Genomic DNA, 21830 nt, shown 5'->3' with positions numbered 1-21830 from the left:
GCTACACATCGCACTATGCATACACTGTTGACTCATTTGATTATCATAACAACCCCCCAAGTTAGTTGTTATTTTGCCTACTTATCAGACAGGGAAATTGAGGCTCAGAGTGGCTAATATCTTGCCAAGCTTAGATAATTGGTATGTGGTGGAACAGGTATTTGAGCCCTGACTTTGGACTCTATCATTTGTGTACTTAGCCACTTTCTTTTCAACGTTTATTTATTTTTGGGACAGAGAGAGACAAAGCATGAACGGGGGAGGGGCAGAGAGAGAGGGAGACACAGAATCAGAAACAGGCTCCAGGCTCTGAGCCATCAGCCCAGAGCCTGACGCGGGGCTCGAACTCCCGGACCGCGAGATCGTGACCTGGCTGAAGTCGGACGCTTAACCGACTGCGCCACCCAGGCGCCCCACTTAGCCACTTTCTTGAGCCTCCTTTCACTGCTTCTGGTTTTCCCTAAGGATCCACAGAATAGGGCACTTAGTTCTCTATGTCAAGTTAAACCTCTGGGTTATTTGGAGAAAGAAACAACGTCTTGCCATTTCCTAGGTTGAACATCCAAGTTCCTTCAACAAATCCAGACTGGTCATGACCTCATTTTGAGGCCTTTCGCTACCAAAGTCCCTCTTCTCTGAATATGCCATCTACCTCTTGGTCACTCAAGCTGTGATGTCCTGAGCTGCGCCCAAGAAAAGACGGATCAGCAGGAGGCCAACTCTGACTTCTGCCCAGAGACAATAAGTGATTCTAAATAAGTCCATAAAGACAATTCACCATCGTTTCAGTATTGTGGTCTGTTTTCTGTTTTCAAATCTAATGTTATAAAGGAGGTCTTGTTTTGTTTTGTTTTTTAAATCATTTCTACCCTGTGGTCTAAAGGTAGCCTGAGGTAAACCAAAAAATTAATATTTGACATTTTTGAGCTAATTTCTTCACAAGCACTGTTTTGTTCAACGTTAGTTTTCTGACCTAGCAAAACAAGTAATTTTTAAAAAGGTGGAATGCATTTTCCATCCGGGTGGGCTGTGGATAATCAAAGATGGTTTTGGCATATTGATAGTTATGTGACGGATGAGAAACCTGTTTTTGCCTGATATGCATCTGCACAAGTAAAGGCTGAAACATCCAACTAATATAACTCCTTCCATTTCAGAATAAATTTTATTGATTTCTCTTCACTTCTTGAGGACAAACAAGTTTCACATCCACATTCCATGGTCTTTGTTTCTACAGAATAAGTGGCTGCTGCTCAGACAATTTTCCTCAGCCCATATGAATTCTCTTAATTGAAGATGTTTACGTTTTATATTATGGAGAGAAAAATCTCTGCAATAGGAAGAGTAATGTAGTCTTCCTGTTAAAATTGTTAGCTTCATTATTTTTAAATCATATGCAATTGACTCAAACTGCTTTAGAAATCGTCATATGAATAATGATGAAATAGCTCATAGCTGAAAACAAAGGAGTCATCTTTGGAAACTGGGAAGATGTGTAGTAGCAAAAGATACCAGGATGGATCTAGAGATCTTTCCGATTCTTTCTTATAACCCCTTTCCAAGATGATCAGAGTGTGGGATACAGGGAATTAACCTGTCTTGCTTATCTTTTCATGAGGACTTCCACCAATCAGGGAGAGAAATATATCCAGTAATATAAGCAGTGAACAAAAATTACACTAGTGGAAAGGTTGTTTAGTCTCTATACCTTATCTAGACCAACTTCAAAATACACTAAATAATAAGCTCTAAATTACTAATAAAAATCTCAAGAGTTTCTAGAGCGTGATTGGGAATTAAAGCTTAGCCGCCCAGATTCTGACAATAAATTTTTTGTTTGATACTTGAATTCCAACTTGGATTTTAGATTTGTTTTAAAAATTATTTTTGTAGGGCACCTGGGTGGCTCAGTCAGTTAAGCATCCAACTCTTGATTTTGGCTTACGTCATGTCATGATTTCATGGTTCATGAGTTTGAGCCCCACATAGGGCTCTGTGCTGACAGTGTGGAGCCTGCTTGAGATTCTCTCTCTCTCTCTCTCTCTCTCTCTCTCTCTCTCTCTCTCTCTGCCCTTTCCTGACTCTCTCTCTCTGAAAATAATAAATAAAATAAAATAAAATAAAATAAAATAAAATAAAATAAAATAAAATGATTTTTGTGTGAGAAACTCCAGGCATCATTTCCCAGTACCAACTCACCCTCCTCAACTGAGTGTTTAGTTCTGGGAAAAATGTGTGACTTGACAAGAGCCATTGAGAAAGAGTGAATCCAGGGCTTGTGCAGGCACTCCAGTCTACTCCAGCAATGAGGTATGAGGTCCTGCTGGGAAAACCTAGGGCTTCTGGGAGGCACAGAATTGCCGAAAGCCAAAACCAAGACTTGAGAACACACAAAGGAGAAATAGAAACTGGGACAACGGTGATGTATCTTAAGGCTTTGGAACAAGCTCCACTTCTACCTCTAGACTTCTTGGCTACACGACCCAATGAATTAATTTTATTACTTATGTCCCCTTGAGTCAGTTTTCTATAGCTTGTAAATAGATCAGCTTTTCTTGAGCTTTAGTTTCGTATCAGGTAAAGGGATGTTAATATAATCCCCTTTGTCAGGTATTTGTGATGATTAAATCAGATAACTTTTGTAAAGTATGCTATGTGCTGACTATGCAGCAACTATGTGAGCCCGTTTCCTTTTCATTTCCTCTTCCCATCTTACATACTTCTGGGCAATGATGAGTCAGACCAATGCACCATTGATTCAGGGAGTTTTCAGAAAAGGGTGTGGTACTGCATAAAGACTGAGGTCATTACAGGCTACAATTCCCAACGGCTCTCTCCTCAGGCCTGATTCTCCGGTACTATCTTTTCCAGGGAGCTTTAGTGGTCAGCCAGGTCGGTGTAGTTTTGGTGGAGCAACACTGACAGTTCTTCGAGGTAAGTGGTAGAACAAGTAGCTAGACAAACTAGATTTTTCTATAAGAAGCACATCACAGACGGGCAACCTTTAAACACCAATGGATACTCTGTCTTCCTAGAATATAAAATAAATCTTGAGTACAGATTTGACACAATAAATCTTGAGTACAGATATTTAAAGATGACCCTCATTTTTGATGACAAAAAAAATTAGGGAACTACAGATTAAGGAGATGTCCAGTCTAAATTATATTAAATAGTTCCATTTAATTGTGAGGTAATTTTTTCATTCATTCTACAATTGTGGAACAGAGAGCAACAAGCTAGTTCAAATTCTTAGTTGATAGATAAGAGAATGGAGGCCCCAAGGGGTGATTTGCTCAAGCCCCCGACCAACCGAAAGCAGACCAATGGAAGGGCAGTATGTCTACTGTCTTTAGACGAGATCGGGTGCGTTCAGGGTGGTATGGCCGTAGACATGTCTACTGTCTCTAAATAGATTGTGCTCCAACCGCCCCAACCCCTGCTTAAGAGCCTCCATTTCACTTTCCATTACACACAAACCAAGTGTCTGGCAGACACATACACACCCATCAAGTCTAACAAGCGCAGCCAGTTTTCCCAAAGTTCACACAAGTATCACCAATGACTCAGCATCAGATCTCATGAACACATTTTCCTATTGCTGCCCATGGATCAAGCAAGGCTTGTTAACAGGGCCTGTTCTTGGTCAAAGTCGAGAACAGAGTTGGTTTCTCAACCTCATTGCTATTGACATTTTGGCTTGGACGTTTTTTGTTCAGTGGCAGAGGGTTAAGGGGGGAGCTCCTGGGGTGTGTTGTGGGGTGTTCAGCAGCATTCCTGGCTTCCACCTGCTCCCTGCCAGTAGCACTCCTTCAGTTTTGATGGCTAAACATGTCTCCAGATATTGTCAAATGTCTCAGGGCAAGAGGTAAGGACAAAATCAACCCACTGAGAACCACTGCTATGAGAAAAGCCTTTTTGCACTGGGCAGTCCTTAAACCACAGGGTTTAGGTCCTTCTCTCACAGGGTGATCCTAAATGCAGGAAGAGGAAAGATTTGCACACAGACGTGAAGTACACTTGGGATGTGGAATACATTTTTTTCAGGCAAATTACCAAATTGTCAGGCTTCTAGAGCCAGACTTTATTTCCTTACCTGATAGTATTTTAGGTTGAGAGCAAAGACTAAACCTAAAAGAGTCTGATACTTTGTGACTACCACAACAATAAGAAATTACACATTAAATAAGAAAAAAAAAAATAATAGGAAGATAAGTCCTATAATGCAAGGGAATGACAATAGGGAGTGCACAGGAAGTAAAACATTGAAAAGTGCACATACAAAATATCTCCCTTCAAAGTCCTGGTCCTTCCTTTCTCGTGGCTGTTCTTACAGAAGGAGCACAAAGCATTCTTTCTCCCGAGAGCCTCTGCCAAGCTCCATAGAGCTATGGGTGCTGAACTCAGACAGAAAGTGGGATAAGCCACAGAAGAGAAGAAGGATTACAGTGAGATATAGGAATATGAGGAAAAGCAACCTGAGAGGAAGCAGGAGAAAAAATACAAAATGGGAAGTAGGTATAAAGCAAAACTGGCCAGAAGATTCTAACCCGAGTCCCAATAAAACCATCATTAGGGGCGCCCGACTGGCTCGGGCAGAAGAGTGAGCAACTCTTGATCTCAGGGTTGTTATGTGGAGCCTCACACTGGCTGTACAGATGACTTAAAAATTTAGACATCTTTTAAAAAAAAACCCAATTTTCAAAAACGTAGATTTTTCCAGATTGGATGATTTTTGTGGAACTTATTCAAAGTATTTCTTTTAGAAAGTTGTGCGTCAAAACAGCAAGTGTGTTGCTGTGATTTAGAATACTTAACTGTGTCAAATTTATATTAGTAAATCTGGTAGAACAAGAAATAATACCACAAACTGTATCAATCCCACATCATCAGCCCTTCTGAATATCATAACGTTCCTGCTGCTATTCCAAGCTGTCCTCGGAGATAGCAGTAGCCCCACCACATACAAAAGGTTTCCTTTCTGCCTTCATAATTGTCCAGGACAACGCATTCTTACATTTCATTTTTAATCATCTAAAGCTTTTCAGAGACTCCAGAGTCCGCCTTCAATAGTGCCATAAATGAGATCCAAGATTTCTAAGAGCCTTATGTTTCTTTCTTCTTGTGGTTGATAACATGCTGTTTCTGCCTTGTACTGGATACCAGATGTGGAGCAGTTAGCATAAGGAGAGGAAAATAAGAAGGCTATTCATGGGAGGGCCAGATTCATAGGAGAGCAAAAATAATTTCCTCAAACCAGGAAGCCTCTTTCTTAAAAACAGTATCCATTTATTTCAAGTGCTGAGATAAGGCAATTTAGAATGATTTTCACCTTGGCACCAAAATCTTAAGTAGAAAACAGTACTAATAGAAAAGGATTGGATGGCAATTCTTGCCAGAGAGAGGGGGGACAGAGATGCAGACAAAACAATAAAAACCTTCCAACTCAAAAAATTCTTCAGAATTATAAAGCGGGTTATCAATATGCTCCCATATATGGAGAGTTATAGAATTAGTAATGTGATAGTATTTTTATTTATTTATTTATTTATTTATTTATTTATTTATTTATTATTACTATTAGTACTGATGTTGTATTATTTTTTTAAAAAGCTCCTGGTTCAGTTTGTGTGCATAAATAATGAAGATGTATAACAATAAAGGCAAGATAATAGAGACCATAAGTAACTATTTCTGTAAGTACAAAAGCATCTCAGCGGTTCCCAAACCTGGCTACCTATTCAAATCACTCCAGTCTTCCCCTATAGGTCCTTATTCAATAATTCTTAGATGAATTTTGTAACTCTATACTTCTCATGATCTTTCTGGATGATTCTGATGCTTTTTCAGTTTAGAAACCACAGGAGAATTCAAGTTAAGAGACTGTTTTTAAAATACCCATATATTAGATCGGCTGTATTGGGAAGAGAATTTCTAATTTCTAAATAAGCCCATCTCATCCACAGCAGGGCCCTACATGCTTCTTCCTCATGTGCTGTTGACTTGTGGGATCATATAAGCCTGTGCAGAGCTGATGAACAGTGTGGACCGGCACTCTTAGAAAAACACACATGCCCAGAAAAGTCAAAAGTTTGCACACAATTTTTGGGCGTCGGTAGATGGCTGAAACCCATTAGAGCTACGAACCCCTGTTTGAATGATTGCCCCTGTGATTTGTGAGGGTTCATAGTTCAGTGGCTTCCGCTCACGTTTGAGGTCTTAAGGATAGCCTATGTATTTTTTGAAAAGACGCTGCTCCACTTCTGAGGCCAGGGTTAAGAAATAACCAGGAAACCCATAGGCAGTAATCTGGATTACCACATGAGCCTCTTAAGTGGCCTCTGCCTCTGCTTCATTCCTCTTCAGCCCACAGGTCTGCAGGAGTAATTTTGTCAAAGTGAATTTCTGAGTATATCCCGCCCATGCATGACACTCTTCAAGGTCATCCTATTGCTCTAGAGATGGTTCAAGGTACACTCTGTACTAGTCAAAGTCAGCCTTCTGCCTGATACCACCTTCTGTTGTTTTCATTTGCTTGCACTCCAGCATCACCTAGGATGCATTTAAAAATACCAATGAATGTGCACTACCCCTTGACCCATTACTTTAAAATCTTTGAGAGCAAAGGGGAAAGAATCCAAAGAGGGTTTTAGTATGAAAGGAGGGAAGGAAGGAAAGGAGGAAGGAAGGAAGGAAGGAAGGAAGGAAGGAAGGAAGGAAGGAAGGAAGGAAGGAAGGAAAAAGAGAGAAAAGTAAAGAAGTGAGGGAGGAAGGCAGAGAGGGAGGGAGAGAAAGATAGGAAGGAAGAAAGAAAGGAAGGAAGGGAGGAGGGAGGGAGGAAGCGAGAAAGAGAGAGAGAGAGAGAGAGAGAGAGAGAGAAGGGAAAGAGAGAGAGAGAGAAAGCAAGCAAGCAAGCAAGTGGGGAGGGAGGGAGGAAGAAAGGGAAAGAAAGAAAGACCAGAGGGAGAAAAACCCAACTCCTCGGGAGACTCAGTTATGCAACGAGAATCATGAGTCTCTACTGGAGTCCTGAATATCTGAATTACTGAATTACTTGCAGTCCCAGAACCCACCTTGCTGCATCTGGCCTCTGAGCTTTTTCTGTGTTCTTCCTTCTGCTGACAACAGTTTTCCCCTCCTGCCTCCTTACTAAGCTTACTTAACTGCCATTTCTTATTTCTGAAATCAAAATCCCCTACTCCTCCCAGAACTGGGCTCGTTTTGCCTCATATGTGCCCACTGCTCATCTCTATCTGACTACATTCTAAGCTGTTAAACAGTAGTAGAGAGGCTTGATATTTGGGGTTTGTTTTGCTTCCAGGGCTAGAACCAGAGCTGGGCACTAAACCTGGCACATTAAGTAGCCATTTAATAAGTCTTTGTTGAATAAGCAAGGATTCAGATCTGCATGTTAGCATATTCAGATGACACCAGAGGTTAACGATCCTTTACTAGGAAGGACATATGATACCTCATATGATACCTCGACATGGAGACTTGATAGGGTAGATGCGATTTTTTTCTGTTTGCTCAGGTCTACCTTAGAAGACAGTAGCCAGAAAGGGAGACTCCACAAATCTTGGTTTAGTGTTCAAACCTCCCTTTTTACTATCTTTCTATGACTTTGCCTTGGAAGACGCTATTAAATCTTCCTAGCAACTGAAAAAGTTAGAAATACTGTCATTTGTCACCCAACTAACATTAGTTATCCAATATGAGTTATTCCCTGAAATGAGTCTCAGTCTGAGAAATGTGGGTCTGCTTGGTCTGTAGATGGTGACCAGGTAATGCGTGTTAAAAGCTCTTAACTACTCTTGGTCTGAAGTTTCTCTAAGAAGACAATTTGATATTTGTTAGGGTAAATAATTTTGTACTACTGATACCACTCTGGATACTTTATCTGGGAATAGATAATAACAGAAAACTTTAAGCACACTCCGTATGCCATGCACTTTTCCAAAGATTCAACATGTATTAATGCCTTTAATCTTTACAACCCTAAAAAGAAACTTCCATTATTATCTCCATAACACAGATAAGGAAACCAAAGCACAAAGAGGTTGTTTAACTTCCCTAAAATTACATAGCTACCGGACAGAAAGGCCAGGAGTCAAATGAGCCCATGTTTTAGCCCCTCTCCTGGACTGCTATTCAAAAGACAGAAGTACGGTTACAATCTGCTTATTTTATAACATGTGTATTTAATCAGAATCCATATCTGCAGTTGGATTTCAGATTTTTGAAGAAGTCAAACTTTTCACTGGCTTACCTAAATAGAAGCCTGGCTATTGTCTGTTTTGGTTTTGTTTTGTGGAAATAATGTAACAATATGTAACTTTTCACAGGCTCTATGATCTGTAAATAAAAGCCCATGTTTCTGTGGCCTATTCTTAAATTTTCAGATCAAGGAACACTTTTCATTCAACATTCACAACAAAATGTTTCTTCTTCTTGCTAGCCAGAAAGAGACAGTGAGAAAAAGAAAGAAGTTAAAAAAAGAAAAAAAAAAGTTTAGAATGGAATCTGTAAAACTTTCGGAGACTAGACATCTAAAGAGAATGCCCCACTGATGTTTCCTTTAATTATAAGTTTAATGTTATGATATTTTTGAGGCCCTGTGTATCAGTTACTGTGCGGGATGCTAGGGATTCATTTGTGAATAAAGCTGGCAAGGTCAATTGCTAATTAACAAGTAAAGATATCACAGAGATAATTTTAGATGGTGGTAAGTGCTGAGAAGAAAATAAAACAAGGTGATTTGATAGACAGTAAAAAAAAAAGTGAGATGTGAAATGAATCATTTGGAGTAGAGATTAGTTAAGGGTTTGGTTACAAATAAAAGCATATCTCACTTTCTGTGTTGCCTTTTAAGTTTTACATGAAATTAACTTTTTGCCAAACTTGAAAATTCTTTCTGCTTTTCATATTCTACACTTGTCATACAAAAATGTCAATCAGACTTTTTTTTATTTTGTTTTGTTTTTGTTTTTACCTTCCAAATACAATCAGATTTGCAATTTGTGGGAAATTTATCTCTGAGATATTTGCTGTCTGTGAGCTTTTCATGGAAATGTTTCTGAATAGAAGTACTTCCCACATTGCCAATCTAACTGGGACCTACGAATAATTAAGTGAAGTAAAACAAGAGAATGGGGATCTGTGTGTAGATATTGCTTAATTTTATTTACAGATCTGAGCTAATCCTTGAATATCACTGTAATCCTACCAGAAAACAGTAAATAAGAGTGAAACCAGTGGTGTTTCATTTCAATAACTCATGAATTCACAGCTTATATGATTAAAATATGGAAGAGTAAATTTGTACATGTCTGTAGCTCAATGTAAAATTTTAAATGTACTATCCCAGAGTTTAAGCTTAAAGAATTGAAAATAAATCTGCTGTGATCTGTCTTATCTTCAGTTATTTTATATCAGTATTCCTTCAAACCGTGTTTATGAATTAAAACTACACCTTTGTTAAACATTTGATGTTTGAGCCACTCCCTGAAACAGAATTTCCTTTTTGGGGTGTCTGTTGTTAATTCTGAATGGTACTAGGCAAACTTTTGGCTATATCCAAACACACAGCTTTCACATTGCTCCCTTTTGGAAGATGCAATATTATATATATTTCCTGTCTTTCAAATAATAACAGCAACATTATAAACAGCCCCTACCTTGTCATATCAGAAAGGAATCATTCTCTTCAGTCCAGTAATTACAGCGTGCATTTTGTGAGACAGCCTTTGAAAATGGCTCATAATGCTTCCATTTTTTCCCTTGGATTGCAATATATTGTTGGTCATAAAACCTATGAGTTCTGCCAAAAATAAAATTGCAAATTGAGACTGTAGATGGTTTGCCATCCAATCTGTCACTGTTTATAGTTACTACCATTAATTTTAGTCCATAACTAAGGCTAAAACTCTGTATTGGGCTTCTGACTGGCTGAGTACATATTTGTTTGGTACTTAGACTATAGGATATACATGTGGTACTCTTACATTTTAATGCTTATTGTCTGAAAAAGAGATCACTAAAACTGTAACATCGGACGTACCAAAGGTCTATATAATAACATCTTTCGAAGATTCCTCTTTCAGAAATCAACCAGTATCACTTACTAAGATTTTCAGGTTGTAAAATATAACAAGAAATACCAGTTAGGTAATACCTTCTAATTCGGCGCGTTTTCCTACCCACCCAATTATCTGCATCCTACGTGAATACGTTAAATATTTCAGTGCCCAGTCAGGAGTAGAGAAAAGCCAAGACTTGGACCCAGGAATGTGCACTCTGAGTGCCAAATTAGAATATGCCTGAGCCAAGCTGTTTATCCTCAGACTTCAAAGTTAGGAAATGTGCATTGCCTTAAAACCTTTCTAGAATTCAAGATCAGTAAATCCTGGAGATCAGTTTGTGATATGCTGGCAGGGAGGTCTGAACGGTAGGTTTTAAAGTTTTACTTATCGCCTATTTTTTTAATGTTTATTTATTTTGTACGGGGCAGGGACAGAGAAGGAGAGAATCCCAAACAGGTTTTGCACTGTCAGCACAGAGCCCCAACAAGGGGCTCAAACCCACGAACCATGATATGACCTGAAGGAAATCAAGGGTCCCATGTTTAACTGACTGAGTCCCCCAGCCTCCCAACTTATCATCTATTTAAAAAAGAAAGTAAGAGGGGCACCTGGGTGGCTCATTCGATTAAGCATCTGACTTGGGCTCAGGTTATGATCTCATGGTTCTCGAGTTTAAGCCCCATGCCAGGCTCTGTGCTGACGGCTCAGAGCCTGGAGCCTGCTTCAGATTCTGTGCTTCCCTCTCTCTCTGGCCCTCCCCCACTCATTCTCTCTCTCTCTCTCTCTCTCTCTCTCTCTCTCTCTCTCTCTCTCTCAAATAAATAAACATCACAAAAAATTAAGGAAAGAAAGAGAGAGGTAGGGGGTGGGTAGAAGAAAGAAGGAAACAAAGGGGGAAAAAAAGAGCTTTTCTTTGGTTGTGAAATGTGAAATTGTTCCAAGCACAGGACAGGTTTCCTTCTAAAAGGCATGCTTGTTTCCCAGATGTCTAGTGAGTTTTCTGTATGGATTCTGCCCCTCCTGTCCTTAATCTCAGCGCTCCAGTTTTCTCATCTGTAAAACTGTATGTGTGTGCGTGCATACATACACGTGCACACCCACACACAAAACATATTTCAATATTCTTATATGGATTAACTGAGGCAAGCTATAAAAAGGGGCTTCTTTTCTTCCTTTAGTTTCCTTTCTAAGGAAAATGTGTGCATTTTAATTCTATTCAAACTAAAATGGGGGCGCCTGGGTGGCTCAGTCGGTTAAGCGGCCAACTTCGGCTCAGGTCATGATCTCGCCGTCTGTAAGTTCGAGCCCCGTGTCAGGCTCTGTGCTGACAGCTCAGAGCCTGGAGCCTGTTTCGGATTATGTGTCTCCCTCTCTCTGACCCTCCCCTGTTCATGCTCTATCTCTCTCTGTCTCAAAAATACATAAACGTTAAAAAACATTTTTTTAAAAAAACTAAAATGTATCTGTGCATTATTTTGATAACAGGGACCTCATTACAGAATGATACTGAATTAGGAAAAAGAGATTTTGTCATGCTACTCTATCCTAGGACCATTGTCCTCTTGCTATAGATTTCCCAGACCAAATAAGTTCTTCACATCGGGGCCAACTGGATAAATGCCAAATACCTTATGGAGTAACCCTTTCCCAGCTTTTCTGTTTTAAATATGACCTATATATGTCCATGAATTTAAAAGTGATTATTCCAACGGCTTAAGAATAGTTTTTGTTTTTAAAATAGATAAATCAAATTTCAATAAGATACTGTGTATCAGAAACTTAGCTAGATGTTTTCAAAGTATGATTATTAAGAGAAAATGTATTTTATTATATGAATTCTTTAGGTAAATGGTAGTACCTTGGGATAAGGCAACCCTATCCGTTATTATGAAAAATTTTCGATTACTAACTGCCCAAACTTAGTTGATCTGTTTGTACTGACTCCAGCATTTTTTAGTTAATTTAATCTGAAATCAGAATAGAATAGCATTGACAGTTACAGCAATAACAATTGCAGCTAACGTTTCGAGCGCTTACTACGTGATAGGCACTGTCCTAAGCAACTTATGTGAATTATCTCATTTATGCTAACAACTATCCTGTTATTCCCTTTTACAGATGAGACAACCAAGGCTCAGACAATTAAGTAACTGTTGCAGAGCCTTACCACTGTTTTTATGACTTTCTAGAATTAATCCATTATTAAAAATTTTAAGCTATTATCTAGGTATATCTTTGTTAGGAAAACAGTTACTATTCTGATTCTTCACCAGAGTCAAGATAGAGATTTCATTTAGAAGTTGTTTACAGATTCAGAGCAGTAGATTAATCCTTTTATATCCCCCACAGTTATTCAGTTTACACAATTCTATTTAAATAAGAGGAAGATGATCAAATCCAGGGTATTGGGTAGGGCCTCTAGTACATCAAAATCTTTATATGACAGGAAAAGTAAGTTAAAGTTAGTAAAGAGATGAGTCAGTTAGATGGTATTCTTTCAATGCAAAAGTTTTTTCAGTAGGAATAGTAGTGTTTCTCATGTCATGTCTCTTCTGGTTTTACCTTATACATCCTTTGTAAGACAAGGAGCAATCATATAATGTGTAAACTGAGTTTACTTTAGAGAGAAGAGGACTTTTTCTGTGACTGATTTCCAGGAAGTTCTAGGCAAACCAAATCTCATTGATACAGATGGAGGTGGTTAGGTTAAGACACTGAACGGGGGACAGACAATTTCGTAGTACAGATCTTCCATTCTTCAGGAATTTCATATATTTGAATCACACTTCAAAGACCAGGATGACTTACTGGTGGAAATAAGGCCAGGATTCAGGCTTTCAGTCTCTGTTTTGCCATGGAGAAGGGTTTGAAAAGGCGATATAACAGCCATCTCTATTGCAATTCACAGAAAAACTCAGAGGATGCTAAGCTGTGCCAAACTTCTAAGAGTCTTTTCCCTGCCCTGATTTTATTTTGTCTGTAAATTGGGAATAGTTCTGATCTACCATAGTGGTGAGCTGAAAAATGGTCAAACGGCTGCAAAGTGAGTCTGCTGGTACTACTACGTGTTTTTATGATAAAAAGCTATCCTGAGATTTCAATGTTGTTTTCAAAGTAAGCCGGTGTATACTGGTAATTTTCATCACATCCCTGGAGGGAGCATACTTTGCCTCTAGGCGCCTCTATTATAATTATATGATTATATATAATTATAGGCACCTATAATTCCTGTAGGGCAGCTGTTCTCAAACTTTTCATGCATCAAAATTACCTTGGAGAGTTTGTTAAAGTACAGATTGCTGGACAGCACCTCTCAAGTTTATGATTCAGTAGGTCTGAAGCGGGGCCCAATAACTTCCATTTCTACCAAGTTCCCAGATGCGGCTGCTGCTGGTCCAAGGACCACACTTTGGAGTCACTACTCTAGAGAATGCTGCAGAGATGTATTTGCTGGGGTTATTACAACCATTTGACGAAATCCATTTCAATGAGCCACTAGATTGAATGAATGCCATAGACATGGCTTTGCCCTCTGCACAAAGTGGATATGGGCAAACAATAGAGACACTATTTGCTAAATAAAAGTGGCAGCTCAAAAGAGATTTCATTGTAAAATATTAAGTGCATATCAACACCAAGCCCCTTAGGTAATGAAATAAAGACCATCGAATGGAGGTGGGTTAGGAGTCAGGGTAGAGAGGGAAGTTTCTAGGCTTCAGACTAATTTATTTGTCAGCTCTTTAGTATTTTTCTAATCAATCCTAGAAGACCATTCATCTGAAATTAAAGACAACAGGCAATAAGGAGATATATAAGATTCCAACACGAACTGGGCAAATGTGTTTTCTGGGGTAAAGGATTCGTCTTTATCTCTGTCTAGTAGGAAATAGCCAGTTGATGACAAGAATCATAGAATTAGTGTTATCATCCAATTTTTTAAATAATTTGGATCTGTAAAAGGGCTCTACTTTTCTCAAGCTGAAAATAGGTTAATTTATGTTCATTTTTTTTTCTTTATAAAAATGTTCTTGTACAGAAGTCTCAATATGGTGGGGTGCCTGGGTGGCTCAGTCCGTTAAGTGACCTGACTTTGGCTCAGGTCATGATCACATGGCTCATGGGTTCAAGCCCCGTGCCAGACTCTGTGCTGACAGCTCAGAGCCTGGCGCCTGCTTCAGATTCTGTGTCTTCCTCTCTGTCTGCCCCTCCCCTGCTCATGCTCTGTCTCTCTCTGTCTCTCATAAATAAATAAATGTTAAAAAAAAAAGAAGTCTCAATATGGTGTTATCCTAAGATCTTTGTAATATATAGTTTCACACAGTTCACAGAGTTTTCAAGTGCATCAAACCCCATATTTTTTCATAAACTCCCCTTGTAATAATGCCTTGAACCAACATCTCTGAAAAGTTCAAAGCTCTCGATATATCTTTATATCACTTATTCTGAAAATACCCTTGGGAGGATGCAGACAAGGTATCATTAAACCCATTTTACAGAGAGGACAACTGAAGTCCAGACTGCTTTGTATCACCTAACAAATTAGTGGGGCAGAGTTAGTTATTACATACTTGTGTTAGAATTTTAATATCCTACCTTCAGTTTGAAGCTACATGTTATGTGTTTTCAGAATGAAAGTATTCTCTTTCTGAATAAAGGCTTTGTAAAATGCCAGGTTACTAAATTGTAACTGATCTAAAGCAACTCTTTCTCTAGGTCCTACTATCCACATATTCTTGTTAATTCTGTTCTCTGTTTCAACAAATTTACACATACTTTCCTGGTTTTTATAATGATATTTTTATGACTTTTCTCTTGTACAAAATAGGCATGTAATTTAACAATTTAAGAATATATTAAAACTTAAAACATTGAAATTAAAATCATGTCTTAAACCCATCACTCAGAGATATCCACCAATGCTACCTGGTAAACATCCATCCATTTATTTGTCTATAAAATCCTTTACGACAGAAAAGGATTTTTCTAATATTTTTTAAATCAGTCCTATAAGCTGAACTTCTTTCTATGTGATTAGTACTTCTTATGAACTTTCTTCTGATAAGACTGAAAGACATGCATAAAATTAAACAATCATGAGGTTTGATGAACATTCACGAAGTGAACATCCTTATGTATCAGTCTGAGACCAAGAAACCAGCATTGATAGAACTCCTGTGCTCACCTGCAGTCATGACACACTGTAAAAGTTAAGCAGTAGTTATTTTTGCCTCATTTGAGCTAGATATAAATGATATATATGCTCTTTTGCATCTGGCTTATTTTGTCCAGCATTGTGTTTATTAGATACAATCGTGCACCAACTCTTATTAATGGCTGTATGGTATACTATTGGATGGCTTGCTATGACTTGACCAAGGATGAAAGAAAAAAAAAAAGTCATCTATGAGACATTTAAGCTAATTCTAACTCCTCACTGTCATAGACAAGGTTGTTATCCGCATCCCTATTGGCTTGTTCATATTCTTATACAATCTGTGGGATAAGTTCCTAGAAACGGAAATGCTGGTTGTAAACATATCACAATGTTAAGATTTTTGAAGAGTATTGCCAGGCAGCCCTGTGGTAAAAATATATTTCCAACAGTAACATGTGTGAGAGCCTGTTTCCCAATATCCTCTCCATCACTGCACATTACAATTTTCTTTCATCCTTGTGGTTTCTGAGGGTTTTTGGTCTCAGCATATTCTAGCTATTAATGACAATACTTCTCAGTTCAAGTTCTGAGTTATTTCAGAGAGATAAGGACCAGTTTTTATTTTTCAAAACTAACTTATTCTTATATACGATGATATGCATATGAATTGGGTTTTTTGTTTAGTGTAATACTCTTCAGTTAATCATTCTATATTACAGGATTCTTTGAATATATACAGCCTAACCTAGCTAAATATTTCATTTGTCAAATATGTATTGTTCCAGGGTATGAAAGGAAATATAAATACTGAGTTCTTTATGTCTACATTTTAATTGCTTTCTATTCCCTTAAATCTAGAGATTTATTTACTAGTCTAAGTAATAATTATTGTCCCATGCTTTCATAACTTGAAGTTTTCTTCCCATAAGTCATTTTTAAGAACTTTTTTCTTATTCTAAAAGTAATATATGATTGTTTGAAAATGCATATTAATTCAAAAGAAAATGAAAATCGTCTGTATTCCCTCCTCCTTATTGTTTGTTTGTTTGAATGCCTCGTTGTAGTCTTTCTTATGTACACTTAGAGAACTATTGTTCACACACACAAAAAAATGAATTACACTTACTGCACATGCTGTTTCCCTCATAATACATTTTATCTATCCAATCTTCTCTTGACTCAAATAATTTTATTCAATCAATTAGGGTATTATATATTTTCTCCAGGGTGTTCTGTAAACACTAAACAGTAAAGAAGGTGAGAGTTCCTTCTTTAGATGGAGTTGTCTCTTAGTTATTGTGTTTGGTGTTGAAAGAGTCACCAGGGGCACCCAGGGAGCCCGAGTGAGAATGTGTTTCCTGATGTAATTCTCTAGGCTCTATCTAGGGCATCCTGTCCCCTTAGTTGGCTCCTAGCGCCTCTGCCAGACCAAAAGGAAAGGATCAGCTCCTCCTGCTTTTCTGGTCTTCCATGTACATTTCAGCTTCCAGCCACCAGTCTTGAATGCAGAGATATGTAATTTTCTTAGATCTTTTCTAAACAGGCTACTTCTGGAAAGTAGTAAAATGGCTACATTTGCTTCCCAGAGGGTCAATGTTGTTTAAGCTTCTATTACAAGCATGCTATGCTTATCAATGAGAAGTGCTGTTTCTATTCATAAAACGTATGAGCTGATGGTCCGATGTTAGTTAACTTAAAAATATATATATGTATATATGTGATCACTGTATAGAACATACAGTTTTAAATTAAGTTAGTTAGGATTTGGAATGAGCCCAGTAATGTTCTAATAAAATATGTGTGCGTGGTGGGAGGCAAGGGGGAAGCCTATTACTATACTTCCATGGCAGCATAATTACTTACAGGAATATTACTTTCTAGTTAACCTATCAAGGAACCAGTGTATATTTTTAGGGTCTTATTATTGTTTGCATCTTACACACTTGAGCAGGTAATCCCAGGAGAGATAACAATTCCCTGATTTAACCTTTTGCCCAGGATAAGATAAGAAAAGTAACTGTTACAAAACTTAGCTTCACCCAGGAGGAGAGGATCAACTGTGTGTGACTTATTTACCAAGCCCAGTCCGTGTTTAGGTATCTCAAAGAGTACTAAGCATGAGAATATGTGTTTGAAAAGTTTGTTGTCTTCATCCTTTGGCTCAGTTAAATCCACAAATCATTAGGTCCAAAACTAAACTTGAGCTGAAAGGTCATTGCTTTTTTCCACCAAGCCATCTAACCTCTAGTTTTAGAACAAGTATCAAACCATCTGCTTACCAGGAGGCAGAGGAGCTCAAAATCCATTAACGCCATATGTATCAACAGAAGTGTGACTTCAGAGCCTCAAATGTTTTTAATTTTTCTCCCTCATTATTATCTGCCAGAAACTTAGTTGGAATGCTTTCTCTTTTCTTAAAATGCATTGAATTTCCATTTAATTATGCAAGTCTCCCCTCTTATTAAGTAATTACGCACATTTTCTCATCTGTGTGTCTATATTTCAGAAGTAACTGCTTCATTTTGTTGGCAAAAACAGGAAATTAACCAAAAAGGGGGCAATAAGATTTTATTTTCAATTTCCCTTCTTTCTCCCGAGGGGAACTAACACATCTTCCAATGCATCACAAGATAAAGATGCTGACTCAGTCTCTTAAATCATCCCTGGAGTCTACAGCATAGCCCCTAATGAGAGAGAATTGCTGTACAAGAAGTTATTTTATTAAATGACTGAAAAATAACCTCTCCTCTTCCAAAATTGCCCTTAGCGAAATAACCAAAGTCTGAAACCAAACCCTCCCATACTTATCCCAAAACACAGGGGAGGACAGACAACACAAATTCAAAAGGATGAAATGGCTACTTAGTTTGAAATTATACTTTGGACATTTCACCAAAAATGCGACATTAACTGTGGTCAACATAGGGAAGTAAAAATGTTCACCAACCTAAAACTAAGCAGATCTTCAAAGTACAGGTAAGAAAACAAAGCGGGAACATTTCAAATGAAGTTTACGATGATTGTGTCTAATTGAAATGGATGCAGATTTGTCTTAATAATAATTCTTTGCACTTGTGGCTTATAAAACATAAGCATTCTTATATCAGTTACTTCATTTCATCCTTACAACAATGCTGAGAACGAGGCAGGAAATAAATTACCTTTCCAAAATGACAGATGTGGAGTCTGTTATTCAGGGAAATCACATGACTTGCCCAAGGTCCAATGGGGCAAGTCAGTGGCAAATCTTCTGATTTTAAATGAGCCCTGCCCTACTGCCTTTTTAAATTAACTGATAGAAAAGTGTTTACATAGAAGTTCTTGGAACACTGTAATGACTCAGCTGTATGGTTTGGAATGCAAGGAAGTTAAGAATTATTGGAACATATACTCTCTGTAAAATATTAAATTCAAGTTGTTAGTTTTAGCCTGCTACATCCAAATCTTTCAAAGATGCTTACCTTCACATATTAACCCCAAATATGTAAGTTCTTCTTTTGTTTATGGTAACATTGGTTGATTGAAGTTCCAGCTGATTTTCCTTTTACCTGCTGGTAGAAAAACCCAATGGGAATAAAATAAACAAGATCTGTATATTCTGAACACTCAAAGATAAAACTTTGAAATCATTAACTGACCATGAAGTAGCATCACCCTGAGGTTTGCAGATTGCCCAACTAACTACAAAACAGCTTCCTAACTTCTCTCCTGCTTCTTCCCTCTCCCCATTCTCTCCCCACTTTATATGGCTGGCAGATTGTTCCAATTGTAGTTACCTTTTGCAAATCTTCCTTTAGCTCACTAAAAAACCCAAAAAAACAAAAAAACACACAAACTTTTTATCCCGTTATTCAAGATCTCTGCAAAATAATAATACCTACCATTTATTAAACAACTATTACAGAACAGATAATCTCAAAACAATCCCAGGAAATGCATGATTAGATCAAGTTTAGAAATGGGTAAACTGAGGCTGAGGGTGGTCAGGTAACTCACCCTGAATTGGACAGTGATTGAGACGTAGCACCAGTGTCCAAACTCAGGCCTGTCTAACTACAAAGACCAGACTTTCTAGATTTGTTTCCGACCCCTGGGACACACATAGCCTATGTTACCATGTTACCATAAGCCTACAGTGCTAGACTGGTGAACACTCCTGGTCCTGTCACAGTTCTGTGCTGTTGCCAAGATAGTTTTTCTATCTGAAATGTTTTCCTCAGTCCTACTGGCTGTAGGGATGCTATTAGTTCTTCAGAACTAACCTCAAACATCACCTCTTCCTTGAAGTCTTTGCTGACTCTTATCTCACGTGAACAATTCTCATTCTTTGAACACTTTTAGGTCTTTGTATAATTCTTACGGCATTTACCTTATTCTACTACATCAGTGATTTCCTCGTCCTCATTAAAATGTATCTGGCTTCCTCCCCCACCATTCAATTTACTCCTTCATCTTCTCAGCTGCAAGGATTTTGGTGTGAGCCATTGGAAGAATGGAGATGCCATTTATTTTAATGCATGAAAGTGTTTGCTTTTGGACATGTAGAGGTGAAGATATCCATTAGGTTTAAGTTGGACCTAAAAAGTTGGTAATTGTCAATATGCATAGGCTATGTAAGCCCTAGTCCTGGATAAGTTCTCTTAAAGCAGTGGTTCTCAAGCCTGTTTGTACATTAGAATCACCTGGTAAACTTAAAAATCCCAAATCCAGGCCCTACTCCAGGCCAATTTAACCAGAATATACAGTGTAGGATCCAGGCATCAATATGGTCTTAAAACTTCCCTGAATTATATTAAAAAAAAAAAAAAAAGAGGGAGAAAAAGAAAGAATAAACTGCTTCCAAACAGTTAGTACTCAGCTAACAAGTCCAAACAGCTAGGACTTGACTTAAATGTAGTTCATTATAATCAGCAGAATGTTTCTCACGCAGTGAATTTGTTCCACCCTGACAAAAACTTGCCTGAAAATCAGAGTTGGACTTGGGAGTTTCCACAATCCTTCCATGCCATTCCGCCAAATTCTCCACTCCTTAAAAATCTGCAACTATGAATTATTCTCTCTAGGAAGACAGAACACAGCAGAGAATATTGACCACCACTCATTCAACAAACATATTTACGTACTGGGACACTAGTGTTGTTTCAAGAGACTGAAAGATAAGACTTAGGCTCCACCCCAGGGGCACTCTCAAGCTAGCCAGGGAAGATGGACTTGTAAAGAAATAGGCATAATCAATTGAGCTACATGGGGGTGTAAAAGTAAAATGGTTAGTCTTATTGGTGTGGTGGGGACCAGCTTCAGCTTTGCAGAGGAGGTGAAGCTTGAGCTAAATCTTGAAAGATAAACTTGTTGATATTTGCAGGCCAACAAGGACAGATTGGGGAAGATAACCCCCAGGAAGGGGGGGGAGGGTGTAAGTAAGGGAGCATAGTAGGTTTGGGAAACTGCAAATAATTTGGAGCAGTGAGTGTGTCTGAGTGTGCAAGGAAGGATGACTGAGGGTGACAGAGTTAATTAGAGAAATACCTAAGTAAGGAGGGGGATGGGCTTTATAAATCGAGTTAAAGGCTTTACACTTTCTCCCGGTAGCTTCCTCCTCCAATCTCTTACAGCATGGGCAACAGGAAGCTACTGAATGAAAGCTGCTTAACCAGAATCGAATTTTCCAGCAAACCTTAGAGAGACACTTCCTATCTCCTAAATTACCTTTCTAATCTTTGGAAACCAGGTGTGGTCAAAAGGAATCTAGTCATTGCCCTTCTAGGTAGATATGCAATTTCAGCAAGGTGGGGGGGGGGGGATGGTATCAGCTACACAAGCACTGGGATTCTGTTGTTTGACCCTTTCAGCACCTCCCTCCCTCCTCATCCTTCCCTATTCTCTTTCAGTTGTTGAACAACCACTTGCCCCAGGTGGTCTCTTACCACTGGTTTCAGAGTGATGGCTCCCTCCCGACTCAGGGACTCTGGCTGGGAGTAAGTGAGGAGGGCCAGGCAAGCTGTAAGCACTTTTCAAATCACTGGGACCACTCCCTCCACCCCCCTCCAGGGCTGCCTTGGGAAAACTGACTCTGTCTGTACATTTGTGTTAAACTCCGTTGCACCCTAAAGTACCACTACCCACCCACCCCCTCAAAAAAAAAAAGTTGGTGACATGTTCCGGTGTGCTAGTAGTATTCAACCCTCAAGGAAGAGGGAGGAAAGCAACAGGTCTCAAGTTCCTCCACCTGGAGATAGTTCCTCCTTTGCAGACAGTGCTGAAGAGGTGGTAGAAGCTGCTGAGGGCAACACCTGTTCAAGACGTAAATCCCAGGCTATTCTCTCACAGGCAGTCTTATTGTTTAAAGTGCAATTTTCCCTGCCTTCTTGGGCTCAAATAAGAACGTCAAACTTCAGCTGCCTTGTGGAAAGAGGGTGAGGCCCTTGCTCTTGAAGGATTGTCTCTCCCCTCCTCCTGTGTAGAAACACCTGATATAGAGGTTTCATCTCATTCTGCTTCCATCTGGAAGGCAGGAAACCTCTCATTTTAGCCTCAGTCCCGCTGCTTGACTTAGTGATCTTGGCAAGCCGCTTAACGTCTAGATGCCATAATAG

At 38.7% G+C, this 21830-nt stretch overlaps 1 long non-coding RNA gene across 1 annotated transcript in view; it reads right to left on the bottom strand.

Moving 5' to 3' along the window:
- The window catches only part of LOC123380085, a 41537-nt gene extending 22578 nt beyond the window's left edge, over positions 1-18959 (bottom strand). The window contains exons 1-2 of the long non-coding RNA XR_006585384.1: positions 18699-18959; positions 9678-9820 (exon numbers count right to left, since the gene is read on the bottom strand). This is a non-coding gene — a long non-coding RNA (uncharacterized LOC123380085). The remainder of the gene's footprint in view (positions 1-9677; positions 9821-18698) is intronic.
- Positions 18960-21830: the final 2871 nt, after the last annotated feature.

This window comes from Felis catus, chromosome C2 (genome assembly GCF_018350175.1).
Source record: "Felis catus isolate Fca126 chromosome C2, F.catus_Fca126_mat1.0, whole genome shotgun sequence".
Classification (NCBI taxonomy): Eukaryota; Metazoa; Chordata; class Mammalia; order Carnivora; family Felidae; genus Felis; species Felis catus.
Note: the sequence above shows the minus strand (reverse complement) of the source record. Positions and strands in the feature narration are given on the sequence as shown.